The sequence below is a fragment of the Jaculus jaculus genome, chromosome 16 (genome assembly GCF_020740685.1).
Source record: "Jaculus jaculus isolate mJacJac1 chromosome 16, mJacJac1.mat.Y.cur, whole genome shotgun sequence".
In the NCBI taxonomy this organism is placed as follows: domain Eukaryota; kingdom Metazoa; phylum Chordata; class Mammalia; order Rodentia; family Dipodidae; genus Jaculus; species Jaculus jaculus.
Window position 1 is genome coordinate 37910729 of NC_059117.1, and position 16108 is coordinate 37926836.

Genomic DNA, 16108 nt, shown 5'->3' on the forward strand with positions numbered 1-16108 from the left:
AGGCTCAGTCCATGCTTGAGTGCTTGCCGCAGTCCAAACTGGTTGCTGGATCTAAGGCTCGATCCAAGGGAGGAACTTTCTGCTTGGTTCTGAAAATCTAATCGAAAGCCTATGGCAGGTGTTGCAGTCAGGTTCACATTGCTGCCAGAAATCACCTGACCAAGAGCAGCTTTTGGGATAAAGAGGTTTATTTTGGCTTACAGGCTTGAGGCGGAAGCTCCATGATGGCAGGGAAAATGATGGTACGAGCAGAAGGTGGACAACACCCCCTGGCCAACATAAGGTGGACAATAGCAACAGGGGAGTGTGCCAAACACTGGCATGGGGAAACTGGCTATAACACCCATAAGCTCACCCCCAACAATACACTTCCTTGATGAGGTGTTAATTCTCAAATCTCCATCAGCATTTAGAACACCTAAGTTTATGGGGGACACCTGAATCAAACCACCACAGCAAGGGAGGTCATAAGCCCTAAGGGAGAAACTACTACTGTTGTCTGGCTAAATGGATATATGATGCCACCAAAATGCCTTCTTTTTTTTAACATTTTTTTCTTTTATTTATTTATTTATTTATTTGAGAGTGACAGACACAGAGAGGAAAGACAGATAGAGGGAGAGAGAGAGAATGGGCGCGCCAGGGCTTCCAGCCACTGCAAACGAACTCCAGACGCGTGCGCCCCCTTGTGCATCTGGCTAACGTGGGACCTGGGGAACTGAGCCTCGAACCGGGGTCCTTAGGCTTCACAGGCAAGCACTTAACCGCTAAGCCATCTCTCCAGCCCCAAAATGCCTTCTAAATACTTACGTATATGCCCATATGCTACTATCACTTTTGGTTAGAGACTGCCTTTTTTGTTTATTTGTTTGTTTGTTTGTTTTGTTTTAGGCAAGCCCAACAGACTGCCTTTTTTTCTATGAAAGAGAGGGAGAGAATGGGTGCACCAGGGCCTCTAGCCACTGCAATCAAACTCCAGATGCACACACCCCATGTGTGCACGTGTGACCTTGCACATTTGTGTCACTGTGCATGTGGCTTATGTGGAACCTGGAGAGTCAAACATGAGTCCTTAGGCTATGCACACAAGCCTTTAAACTGGAAAGCCATCTCTCCATCCAGAGAAGCTTTCTTTTTTTTTTTTTTGGTTTTTTGATTTTTCGAGGTAGGGTCTCACACTAGCCCAGGCTGACCTGGAATTCACTATGGAGTCTCAGAGTGGCCTCGAACTCATGGCAATCCTCCTACCTCTGCCTCCCGAGTGCTGGGATTAAAGGCGTGCGCCAACATGCCCGGCAGAGAAGCTTTCTTTTTAAGATGACAGTGACCACTAGGGTAACTCAAAAATGGCCAATGTGCTGAAAAGAAGTGACAGAGGAATGTTTAGCACAGAGACATCTCTATCATACCCTCCAAGGCTCAGGGACCATTGTGGAGGAGGTAGCAAAAAGAAAGTGAGAGCCAAAGGGAAGGAGTGCTTTCAATGCTGTCATCTAGACACAAAGTGGCCTAGATATTTTCATGACCTCACAGTGGCTGACACTACCTACACAGATCTCCATAATAGGAGGGACTAAATGATGACATCAAGATAGAGAGACTGCTTGGAAAGAAGACGGGATTCAGTGGAGGGAGGATCCAAGAGGAGGAAAAGGGAAGTGGTGGGAGGACATTATGATCATGGTATATTGTCTATGTAGGAAAGTTGTCAGTAAAAAGTTGTTTTATTTTTTTTAATAAGGTGGAAAGTGATTAAGGAAGGCACCCAGTGTCAACCTCTGGCCACCTGCACACACATACATTTGTATTCACACCCACACAGTGTGCTGACACTTTGCACACTACACATATAGGTACACCGCAAAAGTAGCAGAAATAGTCCTGGGGATATAACTCAGCAATAGCACACTTGCCTACTGGGCACAAGCCCCTGAGTTCAAGTGGCTGCAAAGGAAGAAATACAGCCCTAGGGCTGGAGAGATGGCTTAGTGGTTAAGGCTTCTGCCTGAAAAGCCAGGGGATCCTGGTTCAACTCTCCAGGACCCACGTAAGCCAGATGCACAAGGGGCGCATGCATCTGGAGTTTGTTTGCAGTGGCTGGAGGCCCTGGCACACCCATTCTCTCTCTCTCTCTCTGTCAAATAAATAAATAAGTAAAAATTAAAATATATACATTAAAAAAAAGAGATACAGCCCTACCATGGTCTTGCCATAGCCCGAGAAAACAGGACTTATTAACACCCTTTTGTAAAGAAACTGAGGTTCACAGGTGCTCAAGGTCACTGAGCTTAAAGCCTTTGAGTCAAGACTTCAGCAAAGGTGTCAAGGTGAAGCTACTTTTAAGAGCTTTGCTAGATGGAGCTGGGCATGGTGGCGCACGTCTTTACTCCCACCACTCAGAAGGCAGAGATAGGATTGCCATGAGTTCGAGGCCACCCTGCAACTCCACAGTGAATTCCAGGTCAGCCTGAGCTAGAGTGAGACCCTACCTTGAAAAAAAAAAAAAAAGCGCGCGCGAGAGAGAGCTTTGCTAGAGGACATGTTCTATCAGACCAGAACAAGTACAAATAACAAATGACCAAAGCAACATGAAGAAATTAGATTATTTTTTTTTTCCCGAGGTAGGGTTTCACTCTAGCCCAGGCTGACCTGGGATTCACTATGGAGTCTCAGGGTGGCCTTGAACTCACAGTGATCCATCTACCTCTGCCTCCTGAGTGCTGGGATTAAAGGCGTGTGCCACCACACCTGGCTTTGAACTCATGGTGGTCCTCCTTGCTAAACTCAGTGATTACTTTTAGGGTATTTTTATTTTTATTTTTGGATTCTTCAGGCTTTTCTACACAGAAAGTTATTTCTTTCTTCCTACTCAGTATGCCTAAAAAATCTTTTTATTTATTTACTTATTTACAAGTGGAGAGAGGAAGAGAGAAGAGTGACAGATATGGGCCTGCCAGGGCCTCCAGCTGCTGCAAACAAACTCCAGATGCATGCCCCACTTTGTGCATCTGGATTTTCATGGGTACTGGGGAATCCAACCTGGAGATATATATATATATATATATAAAGTAAAATTTAAAAACCCCAAAATTAAAAATTGAAGAAGAAACAAAGAAAATGATTCTTAAAATGTCACATTTTATTCAGCTCTTACAGATGTGGGGAAGGGAGAAACCTGGGGGATAAGGAAGGAAAGGAAAACTGGGGAGAAGAGACATACACCACATGGAGCCCAAGAGCCATGTAGGCCATGCGTAGCCCATGGATCTTAGAATTAAAAAAAAAAAAAGTCTTTTCCCACCCGGCATAGGTGTCAGGATGGGGCGGGGAGGGGGGGGATATCTTACCCATCCAAAGACCCAAAAAACATTACTGTCAGTTCTGGAGAGAGAGAAATGCTTGACTCTCCCCGTGGCTCCACGGGGTATATACCTTAGAATTTGTGCCATCCTGCCTGGCCGTACCTACACCAGGTGTCCCAACCCATTGGTCTGGCCTTAGAGGAGAAATCCACCCACACCTGGGGCAGGGTGCGTGCTCAAGAGAGATCTAATGGGATGGGATGGGCAAGCACTAAAAAAAAAAATCCCAGGACTGACACAGGTGGGTTGAGCTGAGACAGATGAGGCCAGCTGGGATGGGCAGGGCCATGGTATGACGTCATGAAGATCCCGCCCTTTAAGGGTTGTCCCGGTTCTGCCTCATTTACCTAAGTGCCTAGGATGGAGCCCCACACTTTGACAGATCGCACCCATCACGGTCATTAACTTCCATAAACACAAGAGTGCCTTATTTTGTTACTGTCCAAGGACCCAGTGGCAAATATACAGATATCTAATTCAGCCTTTGCAGATGAAAAGACTAGAATGGCAAGTGTTTTGTGCCCTAACATTTAGATATTGACACACTTAGTAATGCCTTGACCTCACCCCATGCCTCTCAGAATGTGCAAAATGTATTAAACATCATAATCTTTTCTACTCCAAAAGCCTGTTCCCTGGAGCCTTGCAAATGCTTTCCAAATAATGGCTTACTTTTAAGGGTCCCCTTGAGACTGGAGATGACACTTGGGCCTTAAATGGAATAGCATCAGAGCCTGCTTTTTTGTTAAAAAAAAAAAAAAAAAAAAAAAGATTTCTCTGTAATAAGGAAAAAAAAAAAAACCCATGAAAATGGACTCCTCTTTCTCTATCTTCTCTATACATTCCTTCTTGAAGTCCTAACTCAAGGATTTGTGTCTGCATCAGTTACTTTCTTGTGCTGTGAGTACATGCCTGGCCAGAAGCAACTTAAGGGAAGAAAGGGACAGCTCGCAGGGCGTACCTTCCTCCAGGTCAGGGAAGGCCAGCTTGTCACATTGCAGTTGGGAAGCAGAGGGCAAGCATGAAGTGAAGCTAGAAACCCTCAATGCGACCTGGAGAGATGGCTTAGTGGTGAAGGCATTTGCCTGTAAAGCCAAAAGACTCAGGTTCAATTCCCCAGGATGCAAGTAAGCCAGATGCACAAGGAGGTGCATGCTTCTGGAGTTTGTTTGCAGCAGCTGAAGGCCCTGGTGCACCCTTTCTCTCTATCTGTCTCTTTCTCATTTTCTCTATATCTCTCAAGTAAAATAAGCTAAAAATAAATAAATAATAAATGCTTACCCCCAGTCACCCACTTCCCCCAGCAAGGCTCTACCTCTTGAAGGTTTCACAGTCTCTCCAAATAGCACCACCAGCAGAGAACCAAGCATTTGAATCCCAGAGTTTATAGGGGACACCTTACCATGGTAGCTCAAGTTCAAGGTGCAAGCACCACTGAAGGAGCTGTGTTCACATGGCGGAAGTGGTCCACAGGACTCTGAACCAGCTTCCAGGCTGCTTCAGATAGCTCTGTGGTGATTTGTAGATCCAAGAGGAGAATAAAGAACAAAAGCTGAAAAATCATAGAATTATAAGAGGAAGAGACAGTATTTTTATTTATTTATTTATTTTTGCTTTTTCAAGGTAGGGTCTCACTCTAGCTCAGGCTGACTTGGAAATCACTCTGTAGTCTCAGGGTGGCCTCAAACTCATGGCGATCCTCCTACCTCTGCCTCCCAAGTGCTGGGATTAAAGGCGTGTGCCACCACACCCAGGCGACACAGTATTTTTAAATATTTATCATTTTAGGGGACCCCGACCTGTCACCTCGGGGCGCAGCCGCAGCGCTCGCCGCGGAGGGCCATCGGCAATCGTCTGCTCGGTTCTGCCCGCGTGCTCCGGCCGCGCGCGCTTTGAGCTGAGCGCCGAGCGGCGGGCTCCCGAGCGGGTGCGGGGCGTGGCTCCCGCGGGGGCTTCCTCGGGGATGAGGACACCGGCTCTCACCGTCCCTAGCGCGACCACCTCCTTCCCGCCCACGCTAGTCACTGCCCACTCTACTGGGCTGCTCTTCCCCGAGGGCCGAGGCCTGGTTCTGGCTCCAGCATGCCCTTCTTCGGGGCGCCGTGGCGGAGTCCCCACGCTAGAACTCTGTCCCTGTGAAGACCCCAGCGGGGACTCCAGCCCCGCCACCATGAACGGGACCCTGATCCCACACACGCCCATTGTCTTGGACTTGCAGCTCTTCTTCTTGTCCCACATGCACTCGGACCACACGGTGGGCCTCTCCAGCACGTGGGCGCGGACCCTCTACTGCTCCCCAATCACCGCCCACCTCCTGCACCGTCACCTACAGGTGTCTAAGCAGTGGATCCGAGCCCTGGAGGTTGGTGAGAGCCATGTATTACCTCTAGATGAAATTGGCCAAGAGACCATGACTGTAACTCTCATGGATGCCAATCACTGCCCTGGTTCTGTCATGTTTCTCTTTGAAGGATACTTTGGAACAATTCTCTACACAGGTGATTTTCGATACACGCCATCCATGCTGAAGGAGCCAGCCCTGTCAGTGGGGAAACAGATCCACACTTTATACCTGGACAACACCAATTGCAACCCAGCCCACGTTCTTCCTTCCCGACAGGAAGCTGCACAACAAATTATCCATCTCATCCGAAAGGACCCACAACATCACATAAAGATTGGACTCTACAGCCTGGGAAAGGAATCACTACTGGAGAAACTGGCCCTGGAGTTTCGGACCTGGGTGGTATTGAGTCCTCGGCGTCTGGAGTTGGTACAGCTCCTGGGCCTGGCAGATGTATTCATGGTGGATGAAAGGGCCGGCCGCATCCATGCTGTGGACCATACGGAGATCTGCCATTCTGCCATGCTTCATTGGAACCAGACCCACCCTACCATTGCTATCCTTCCCACAAGCCAGAAGACCCGCAGCCCCCACCCTGACGTCCACATCATCCCTTACTCTGATCATTCCTCCTACTCTGAGCTGCAGGGCTGAGGCCTTGCCAGGTGGTGCCCATTATCAGCCGACAGCCCTGTGGAAACTACTTCCAGGACAGCCTGAGTCCTAGGCTGCCTGTCCCCTTCATTCCAGACTCTGCAGCAATATATGAGCGCTTCTAGGAAGGCGAGCGTGTTCTGGCTGTTAGAAAGGAGGCCAAGGAAGCCAAGGATCCCAGGGGTTGTGTTTGAATCTCCGGAGAAAAGTGCTGATAGAGACACAAAGAAGCACAAGAAAGAAAACCTTTTCCCCTGGCCTGGAGACCTTGAGAAGTTCTCCCTCTGTCCTTGTCCTTTGCAGGCCAAGAAGCAGTTACTCCCAGACTTTGGCTGCAAAGAATGGGATGAGCCAGTCTCTTTCTGTGAGTCTCAGGAGGTAGTGACTGCGTTGACTTCCCCCTTAGGCTTTTCGGTACAGTTAAAGTCTACAGATGAGGAGTTTATCTCTCCAGAAACCACAGAAGAAATTGGCTTAAAGTCCACTTTGATATCTAGAGATGATGGCTCCCCAGATTTGGGGAACCAAGATGCACAGGTCAACCAGGATGTCCCCCTATCTCACAGTAGCAAGGCCATTCCTGTTCTAGCTACTGAGTCCAGGGATCTGGCACTCAAGTATCTTCTGACTCCAGTGAACTTTTTCCAGGCAGGGTTCTCTTCCCGGAGCTTTGATCTACAAGTAGAACAATTCCATAAACTCTTACTGAAGCACAAACCAGAAAGTGCAACCTGACAGTCATGTTGGATCCAGCATTACATTTTGAAGGCAGTGGCTAGTGGCCAGCGGCAAGAGTTTTACACCTTATATATGTTTACAGAAGTCTCAGAATCACCTTGACCAGAGCTTGTTCATCGGAGTCCTAGTGCCTGTCAAAAATCTTTAGTTCTATAGTTAACTCTGTTTAAGAAACACACTTCACCAGGCATGGTGGTGCACGCCTTTAATCCCAGCACTCGGGAGGCAGAGGTAGGAGGATCGCTGTGAGTTCAAGGCTACCCTGAGACTACATAGTGAATTCCAAGTCAGCCTGGGCTAGAGTGAGACCCTACCTCGAAGAAAACGAAAAAAAGAAACACACTCCATCACTGCATTATAAACTCTTCGGAGCGCACATTAAAAGGCTCAGGTTCGCTCTTGCTTCTGCAGCACACATACTAAGATCGGAACAACGTGGAGATTAGCACGGCCCCTGTGCAAGGATGACACACGAATTTGTGAAGCATTCCAGATTTTTCATAAGAAAGGCCAAAGTTCTTCCCATTGTTACTCTGTGTGTTGTATGCCATGTCCCACATCCCCTTATTTCTCTCCCCCACATCCTCGGGGAGTTGTTTTCAGTTTTCAAACTGGTGCTGGAGGACAAAGTGATGTCCCAATCTTGAATGTCACTGACTTGCTGTGACCATATCCAAGTGACTGCCCATTTCCGCCTCTGGGTGGGAACAGGAAATGATGAAGCAGCCTTGGAACAGTGTTGGAAAAATCCCACCTTCTGCCTCACTGAGCAACTGGGGGCAGTTGGTATCACTGGGAGCCCATTTTGAACAAAGCCATGTGGGGGGTTGGGCACCTCTCACCAAGGCAGTATCTAAACGGATTCTGAACATTAAGGCTTGGAGTGTGACAAGGCTACTGGTTGCTTGAAGGCATTGACTCTTTGGTTAAAATAAAGCTATAAAAGATCAAAAAATAAATAAATATTTATCATTTTAAATGTGTAATGTTAAGGATTCAATCACTGGCCTCACCTGACACTCTTCCTGAGGCGAGCTTCCTCCTTGCCATTAGCTAAGGCCAGAGGGGAGCTCCCCTGGGTGGTCCTGGGCCAGCTGACGAGCCTGACTCCCTCAGGTGGGGTGGGGTGGGGTCGGAGCTCAGCCTGGATGGTCAATCTGGTGGTGCTGGTACACAGCTAGGGCCTGCTGCCCACCTGCATAAAGCTGCACTAAAGGACTGCTGTTGTCTCTTTAAAAAAAAAAAAAAGAGCTGTATTATAGATCCATCTACAGATCAATTGAGCAGGACATAAGAGGCATGCTCAAAGCATCTCCATCAGTGTGTCCAGACCAGAACGGGGTGCCTTAACATTGGGGAGTTTCTGGCTTCTTCATCATTCTGCTCCATCCTGCAAGTGTTGAAGACACCCAGTTAAAATCCATGGCACCTTTAATCCCAGCACTTGGGAGGCTGAAGTAGGAGGATGGCTGTGAGTTCAAGGCCAGCCTGAGCCTACCTAGTGAATTCCAGGTCAGCTTGGGCTAGAGTGAGATCCTACCTCAAATAAATAAATAAAAATCCATCCTGAAAGTGTTGAAGGTTCCCAGTTAAAATCCTGGTCTGTGGGTTCCTGTTCTCATTCCTGCACTGTCACTTCTGGCTTTGCTGGGATCTCAAGGTCATTCTAGGTCAGGTCCCAAGTTCGGCATCTGTGTCCTTAAAAGCAGCTTGAACCTGTTTTTAGAGGAAGAAAAGTTGTCATTTAATCGCCTACTTTTTCTGCCAGGTTGTGAATTTAACTATAGAGGGCAGTAGAATAAAGCATGCTGGCATACATGTGCCATAGTGAAACCAATTGCTTTACATGCTAACTTAAAAAAGTTAATTTTAAAAATACAAACACGGGCTGGAGAGATGGCTTAGCGGTTAAGCGCTTGCCTGTGAAGCCTAAGGACCCCGGTTCAAGGCTCGGTTCCCCAGGTCCCACGTTAGCCAGATACACAAGGGGGCGCACACATCTGGAGTTCGTTTGCAGTGGCTGGAAGCCCTGGCGCGCCCATTCTCTCTCTCTCTCCCTCTATCTGTCTTTCTCTCTATGTCTGTCGCTCTCAAATAAATAAATAAATAATGAACAAAAAAAAATTAAAAAAAAAATACAAACAGGGTATGGAGGGATGGCTTAGAGGTTAAGGGGTTTGCCTGCAAAGCCAAAGGACCCAGGTTCGATTCCCCAGGACCCACGTTAGCCTGATACACAAGGGACAAGAGGGTGCATGTGCCTGGAGTTCATTTGCAGTGGCTGGAGGCCCTGGTGTGCCCATTCTCTCCCCCCCCTTTCTTTGTCAAATAAATAAATAAAAATAAAATAAAAATACAAACAGAAGCTGGGCATGATGGCACACGTCTTTAATACCAGCACTTGGGAGGCAGAGGTAGCAGGATGGCCCTGAGTTGGAGGACATCCTGAAACTATATAGTGAATTCCAGGTCAGTCTGGGCTAGAGTGAGACCCTACCTCGAAAAACCAAAACAAAACAATGTAAAACCAAAAAAAAAAAAAAATTAAATTTAAAAAGCCGGGCATGGTGGTGCACGCCTTTAATCCCAGCACTCGGGAGGCAGAGTTAGAAGGATCGCCATGAGTTCGAGGCTACCCTGAGCCTACATAGTTAATTTCAGGTCAGCCTGGACCAGAGTGAGACCCTACCTTGTAAAACCAAAAAAATAAAATTAAATTAAAAACAAAACAAAACAAAAATACAAACAGAAAAGAACTTGGGACTGAGGCTGTAGTTTTTGGTAGGGTGATTACCTAGCTTCCACAAAGTTTGATCCCTAGTGTCACACAGACCAGGTGTGACGGCCCATGCCTGTCCCCACAGTGGAGAGATAGAAGCAGTAGGTTCAGAAATTCAACGTCATCTCAGCTACATAGTGAGTTTGAGGCCAGCTTGGATGAGATGAAACTCTAGCTCAAAAAAAAAAAAAAAAAAAATAGTGGAGGGAAGTTGTGAGAGAAAAGAAAGGATAAAAATACCAAGAATGTGAGAATATTTGCCATCTCTGAAAGCCTTTTCTGTCTCCATCCACAAGAAGCAGCTGAGCCGTCAGAACCACACTTATAATCAGTGCTAGTGAAATCAGGAGCTTTGGAAATACTGGTCCTAAAAAAAATTTTTTTTCAATGCACTTATTTGCTGGAAATTACCAGAGCCCACATTTATAACTGGTCTGTCAATATGTTGGTGGGAGCTGCTGGAGTATTCAGGCATTCTGGAGTAAAGGGTTAGAGCATACCATAGTTAAGCCATCCTTTTACTGGAAAGCTCCTTATCACTTACAAGAGCCCATTCAGAAAAGCCTGTGCAGCCACACATGCCTAGAAGCCCAGCACTGAATGGAAGGGACACAGGAGGCTCCTCGGCCAGTCAAACAGAAAATCCCCAAAGTTCCAGGTTCAGCGAGAGACTCTGTCTCAAAAAAATAAGGTGGAGGAGCAAGAGAGGACACCCAAAGTCCTCTGGCCTTTGCACATATGTGCATGGGGAGAGAGAGAAAGAATGGACATGCCCTGGCTTTAGACACATGTGCCAGCTTATGCATCTGGCTTATGTGGGTGCTGGGGAATTGAACCTGGGCTCTTAGGCTTCACAGGCAAGCACCTTAACAGACAAGCCATCTCTCCAGCCCCCAAAATACCAATCTTTTACATCTGCTTCTCTTTCCCAGTACCAGGACAACTGTCTACCGGAAACAGTGTGGGGCCCCCAGGAGGCAAGTGATTAGAATCAAGAAGGGTGGAATTTCTCAGACCTAGATGTAATCTGTAATTTGTGCATTTGATGGTGGGAAAAGGAAATGCTCTCTGAAAGCGTGTACAGCGACTGCCTTCCTAAAATTGACTGTTGAATGGATCGGAGTGTGGAAAGCGGATAGTGAGGATGGAGATGGCTGGTTTTATTAAATGCGACACTGCCACCTCCTGGGCACAGAACATAGTGCAGCATATATATCCTATATACTAACAACAAATGTGCAGAGAATGAAATCAGGGAATCTCTCCCATTCACAATTGCCTCAAAAAAAAAAAAAAGTACCTTGGAATAAACTTAACTAAGGAAGTAAAGGAGCTCTACAATGAAAACTTTAAAACACTCAAGAATAAATGGCAAAAGACACAAGGAAATGGAAAGACATCCCATGTTCTTGGATTGGAAGAATCAATATTGTGAAAATGTCAATCTTATCAAAAGCAATCTACACATTTAATGCAGTCCCCATTAAAATTCCAATGGAATTCTTCACAGGAATAGAAAAAACAATCCTAAAATTAATTTAGAACCACAAAAAACCTTGAATAGCCAAAACAATTTTGAGCAACAAAAATAAGGCTGGTGGTATCACCATACCCAATTTTAAGCTACATTACAAAGCCATAGTAATGAAAACAGCATGGTATTGGCACAAAGACAGACAAGTAGATCAATGGAACAGAATAGAGGACCCAGATGTTAATCCAAGCATCCACAGCCATCTGATTTTTGACAAAAATGCCAAAAAATATTCATTAGAAAAAAGATAGCCTTACTGGGCATGGTGGCACACGCCTTTAATCCCAGCACCCAGGAGGCAGAGGTAGGAGGATCACTGTGAGTTCGAGGCCACCCTGAGACTACATAGTGAATTCCAGGTCAGCCTGGGCCAGAGTGAGACTCTACCTCAAAAAATAACAACAAAAAAAGAGGAAAAAACACAGCCTTTTCAAACAGTGGTGCTGGGAAAACTGGATATCTATATGTAGAAAGATGAAAATATATCCTTGTCTTTCTCCATGCACAAGAATCAAATCCAAGTAGATCAGGGACCTTAATATCAGACCTGAAACTCTGAAATTGGTAGAGGAAAAGGTAAGGAAAACCCTTCAACATATTGGCATAGGTAATGACTTTCTGAATATAACCCCAATTGCTCAGAAAATAAAACCACTAATCAACTACTGGGATCTCATGAAATTACAAAACTTTTGTATGGCAAAGGACACTGTGAAAAGAGCAAAGAGACAACCTACATAATGGGAGAAAATCTTTGCCAGCTGCACATCTGACAGAGGATTAATATCCAGAATATACAAAGAACTCAATAAACAGAACAATAAGAAATCAAACACCCAATCAAAAAATGAGCTATGGAACTAATTAGAGAGTTCTTACCAGAAGAAATACAGATGGCATATAAATATCTAAAAAAGTGTTCTACATCCTTAGCCATCAGGGACATGCAAATTAAAACTACCTTGAGATTCCATCTCTCTCCGTTAAGAAAACAAATGACAATAAATGTTGGTGAGGATGTCGTAAAAGGAGAACCCCTCTGTACTGTTGGTGTGAATGTAGTCTGGTACAGCCATTGTGAAGATCAGTGTGGAGGTTCTTGAGACAGCTAAAATATATTTGCTACATGAATAGATTTGCTATAGTACTCCTAAGCACATATCCTTATGACTCTTTTCACTACCTTAGAGATACTTGCACAACCATGTTTATTGTTGCTCTATTCACAATAGCTAGGAAATGGAACCAGCCTAGATATCCATCCGCAGATGAATGGATAATAAAGATGTGGTACAATGGATTTCTACTCAGCAGTTAGGAAAAATGAGATTATGAAATTTGCAGGGAAATGGATGTATCTGGAAAGGATTATACTAAGTGGGGTAACCCAGGCCCAGAAAACCAAATGTTGCATGTTCTCTCTTATATGTAGATTCTAGCTACAAATGTATAGACTTGTGTGTGATCTGGAACCAAAAATCAGTAGCAAAGGCCCATCAGCTAGAAAAAGTCTATAAAGCATGGAGGAGAAGGAAGGACTTTAGGGGATGATATTGTATATATGTAAGTAGAAGAACAGATTACAGGGAGGGTAAAGGCCTAAGTGAGGTCAGGGGAAGAGATTGTATAAAACAAAGGTTGCGGGGAAGGGTCAATCAATAGTCAAGATATTCTGAATAAGACATATGAAAACCTACTTTCTTAAAAAATGGCACATCCATAAGCCATAGATTGTTACTAGAAAAGTTTCAGTGCCTGGGATGGGATACCTTCTAGTGAGTTGTTGTCCAGGGAGGTCCCTGTTGCCTCCAAAACATTATAGACTATTGCCAAGGCCCTTGGTTTCCCATGTAAAAGAGATGTCAAGACCCTATTACTTCACATGCCTGAGTGGCAAAGTCTCTGAGAAATCAAGTTGATGCTGAGCAGAAAACCTTTTCCGTATAGCCCAGCCAAATGAAAGCTAGAAAAAGCTTCACTGTATGCAGTCTTAGGGGAGACAGAAGTCATCAGCAGTGAAAACAGTCGACATTGGAAACTTCAAGTTTGGCCAGACAGGCCAAATGACTTAATGAGTGCAATAGTAGCATGTCTGTTCTAGGGGAAACCAACTGCTCTCTACTTGGATTGAAGGCCCACTCTATGGGAGGGATTTCATGCCTGGTATTATAAACCTAATCAAAAGCCTGTAATCAAAAGTAGGGGAGGTCATGAGCCTTAGGGGTATCAAGCCTGCTCTTGTCTGGATAAATGCATATATTACTCTCACCAAATTGCCCTTAAAGCACTACACTTAATGTTCAATCTCATATATTAATGCTACTCTCAAACTTCTGCTTAGAGAAGCTTCTCTTTTCAGATGGCCATGACCATTGAGATGACCCAAAAGGCAACATAGTGCTGAGAAGAAGAGATGGAGTAGTTTCCAACACTGAAACATCTCACACCCTCCAAGGCTCAGGGACCATTATGGAAGAGGCGATGAAAGAATATAAGAGCCAAAAGAAGGATACCACTCCTTACATACAACTGTCCAGACAGAAATTGGCCTTGATATCCGAGACCTCACAGTGCCTAGCAATACTCACACAAGACCCTCATAATAAAAAAAGATGATGGCATCACAATAAAAGAGAGACTAATGGAGAGAGGGAGGGGATATGATGGACAGCAGAGTTATGTAGGGGGAAGTGGGGGAGGGGAGGGAAATATAATGGTTTATTGTCGGTAAGTATAGAAGTTATCAATAAATTTTTTTTTTTTTTTTTTACAAAAAAGGAGTTTGCAGCTGAATTCTATCAAACCTTCATGGAAGAACTCTAACCAATCTTTTTCAAACTGTGCCACACAATCGGAGAACATAGAAAGCTCACCAACTGTTTCTATGAAGATAGTATCACCCAAAATCAGACAGAGATGCTACAAGAAAAGAAAACTATAGGCCTATTTCCCTGATGAACTTAGATGCAAAGATCCTGAACAAATTCCTCAAAAACCAAATCCAACAACACATCAAAAGCATTATCCACCTTGATCAAGTTGGCTTTATCTCAGGAACACAGGCTTGATTCAATATACAGAAATCTGTGAATATAGTATACCACATAAATAAGCTTAAACACAAAAACCACATGATCATTTCGATAGATGCAGAAAAGGCCTTTGACAAAATACAACATCACTTCATGATCAAAACACTGGAGAGAATTGGCATGGTCAGTTTATATCTCAACATAGTAAAGGCTATATATAAAGCTCCTTAAGACCAAATAATACTTAATGGAGAGAGGCTGAAGGAATTCCCATTGAGATCAGGAACAAGGCAGGGGTGCCTATTCTCACCTCTGCTGGAAATCCTAGTTCAAGCAATAAGACAGGAGAAAAAATAAAAGGGACACAACTTGGAAAGGAAGAAGTTAAGTTAGCACTATTCACAGATGACATGATTCTATCTATAAGAGACCAGAGAGCCTCCATCCCAAAACTCTTAAAGGTGAAAAACTCCTTCAGTAAAGTAGCAGGATACAAAATCAGTGGCTAAGCTCAATGTTTGGTGCATAAAGATATATGATATCCTCTTACTGGATCATTCCCTTGATAAGTACGAAGTAGCCTTCTTTGTCTTTTTGATTACTTTTGGTTTGAAGTCTATTTTATACAATATTAGTATAGCTACACCTGCTTGTTTCTTATTCCCATTTGCTTGGAATATCACTTTCCACCCTTTCACCCTGAGGAGTTGTCTGTCTTTGGTGATGAGGTGGGTTTCTTGAAGACAACAGATTGAGGGGTCTAATTTTCTGATCCACCTTCTTAACTTGTGTCTCTTGAAGGGTGAATTAAGGCCATTAATATTTAGGGTAATGACTGTGAGGTTTGATTTGATCCCTGCCATATTGTGTTGGTTTATGTGGTTTGGTGTTTTCATAGTCTTTGAAGGTTTTTGTACCTTCTCTAAGTTTGGTTATTGTGATCTGCTTCTTGTAGGAACTTGAGGTTGAGTATTTGATTCTTCTGTGTGGAGAATTTCCTGAAGTACTCTCTGTAGGTTTGGATTTGTGTTCATATAGTTGTAAAGCTGAGTTTTGTCGTGGAAAGTTTTTCTTTCACCATCTATTATGAGGAATACTTTTGCTGGGTAGAGTAGTTTGGGTTGGAAACCATAGGTTATCAGACTTTGCAGTGTTCCATTCCAGGCCCTTCTGGCTTTCAGGGTTTCCATTAAGAAGTCTGAAGTAATTCTGATGGGATTACCTTTAAATGTGATGTGCTGCTGTTTCCTAGATGCTTTTAGGATTTTCTCTTTTGCATCAATGTTTAGAGTCTTAATGACAATATGTCTTGGAGAGTTTCTCCTTTGGTCCAGTCTGTTTGGAGTTCTGTTAGCTTCTTGTATCTTGATGGGCCTTTCTTTTAAGAGATTGGAAAAGCTTTCTTTGATAATTTTGTTCAATAAGTTCTCTATGTCTTTGGTCTGAATTTCTTCCTTTTTTGGTGGTCTCATCATCTGAATGTTAAGATGTTTAAGTGTATCCCACAGTTCCCACATGTTCTATTCACAGAAATTTTGGAACTTATTGAAACTTTTGGACGCTCCAACTATTTCTTCTGTTTTGTCTTCCAGATCTGAGTTTCTACTCTCCACATGGCTGATTCTATTCTTGAGAGCGTCTATAGAGTTTTTGGGCTTGTTCAAT

The 16108-nt window shown here is 44.4% G+C and overlaps 2 pseudogenes; both read left to right on the plus strand.

Annotated features, from left to right (window-relative positions):
• Positions 1–5701: 5701 nt before the first annotated feature.
• LOC123455320 lies at positions 5702–7207 on the plus strand (annotated as a pseudogene).
• A 290-nt stretch (positions 7208–7497) lies between these two features.
• On the plus strand, positions 7498–7597 carry LOC123455409 (annotated as a pseudogene).
• The last annotated feature ends 8511 nt before the right edge of the window (positions 7598–16108 follow it).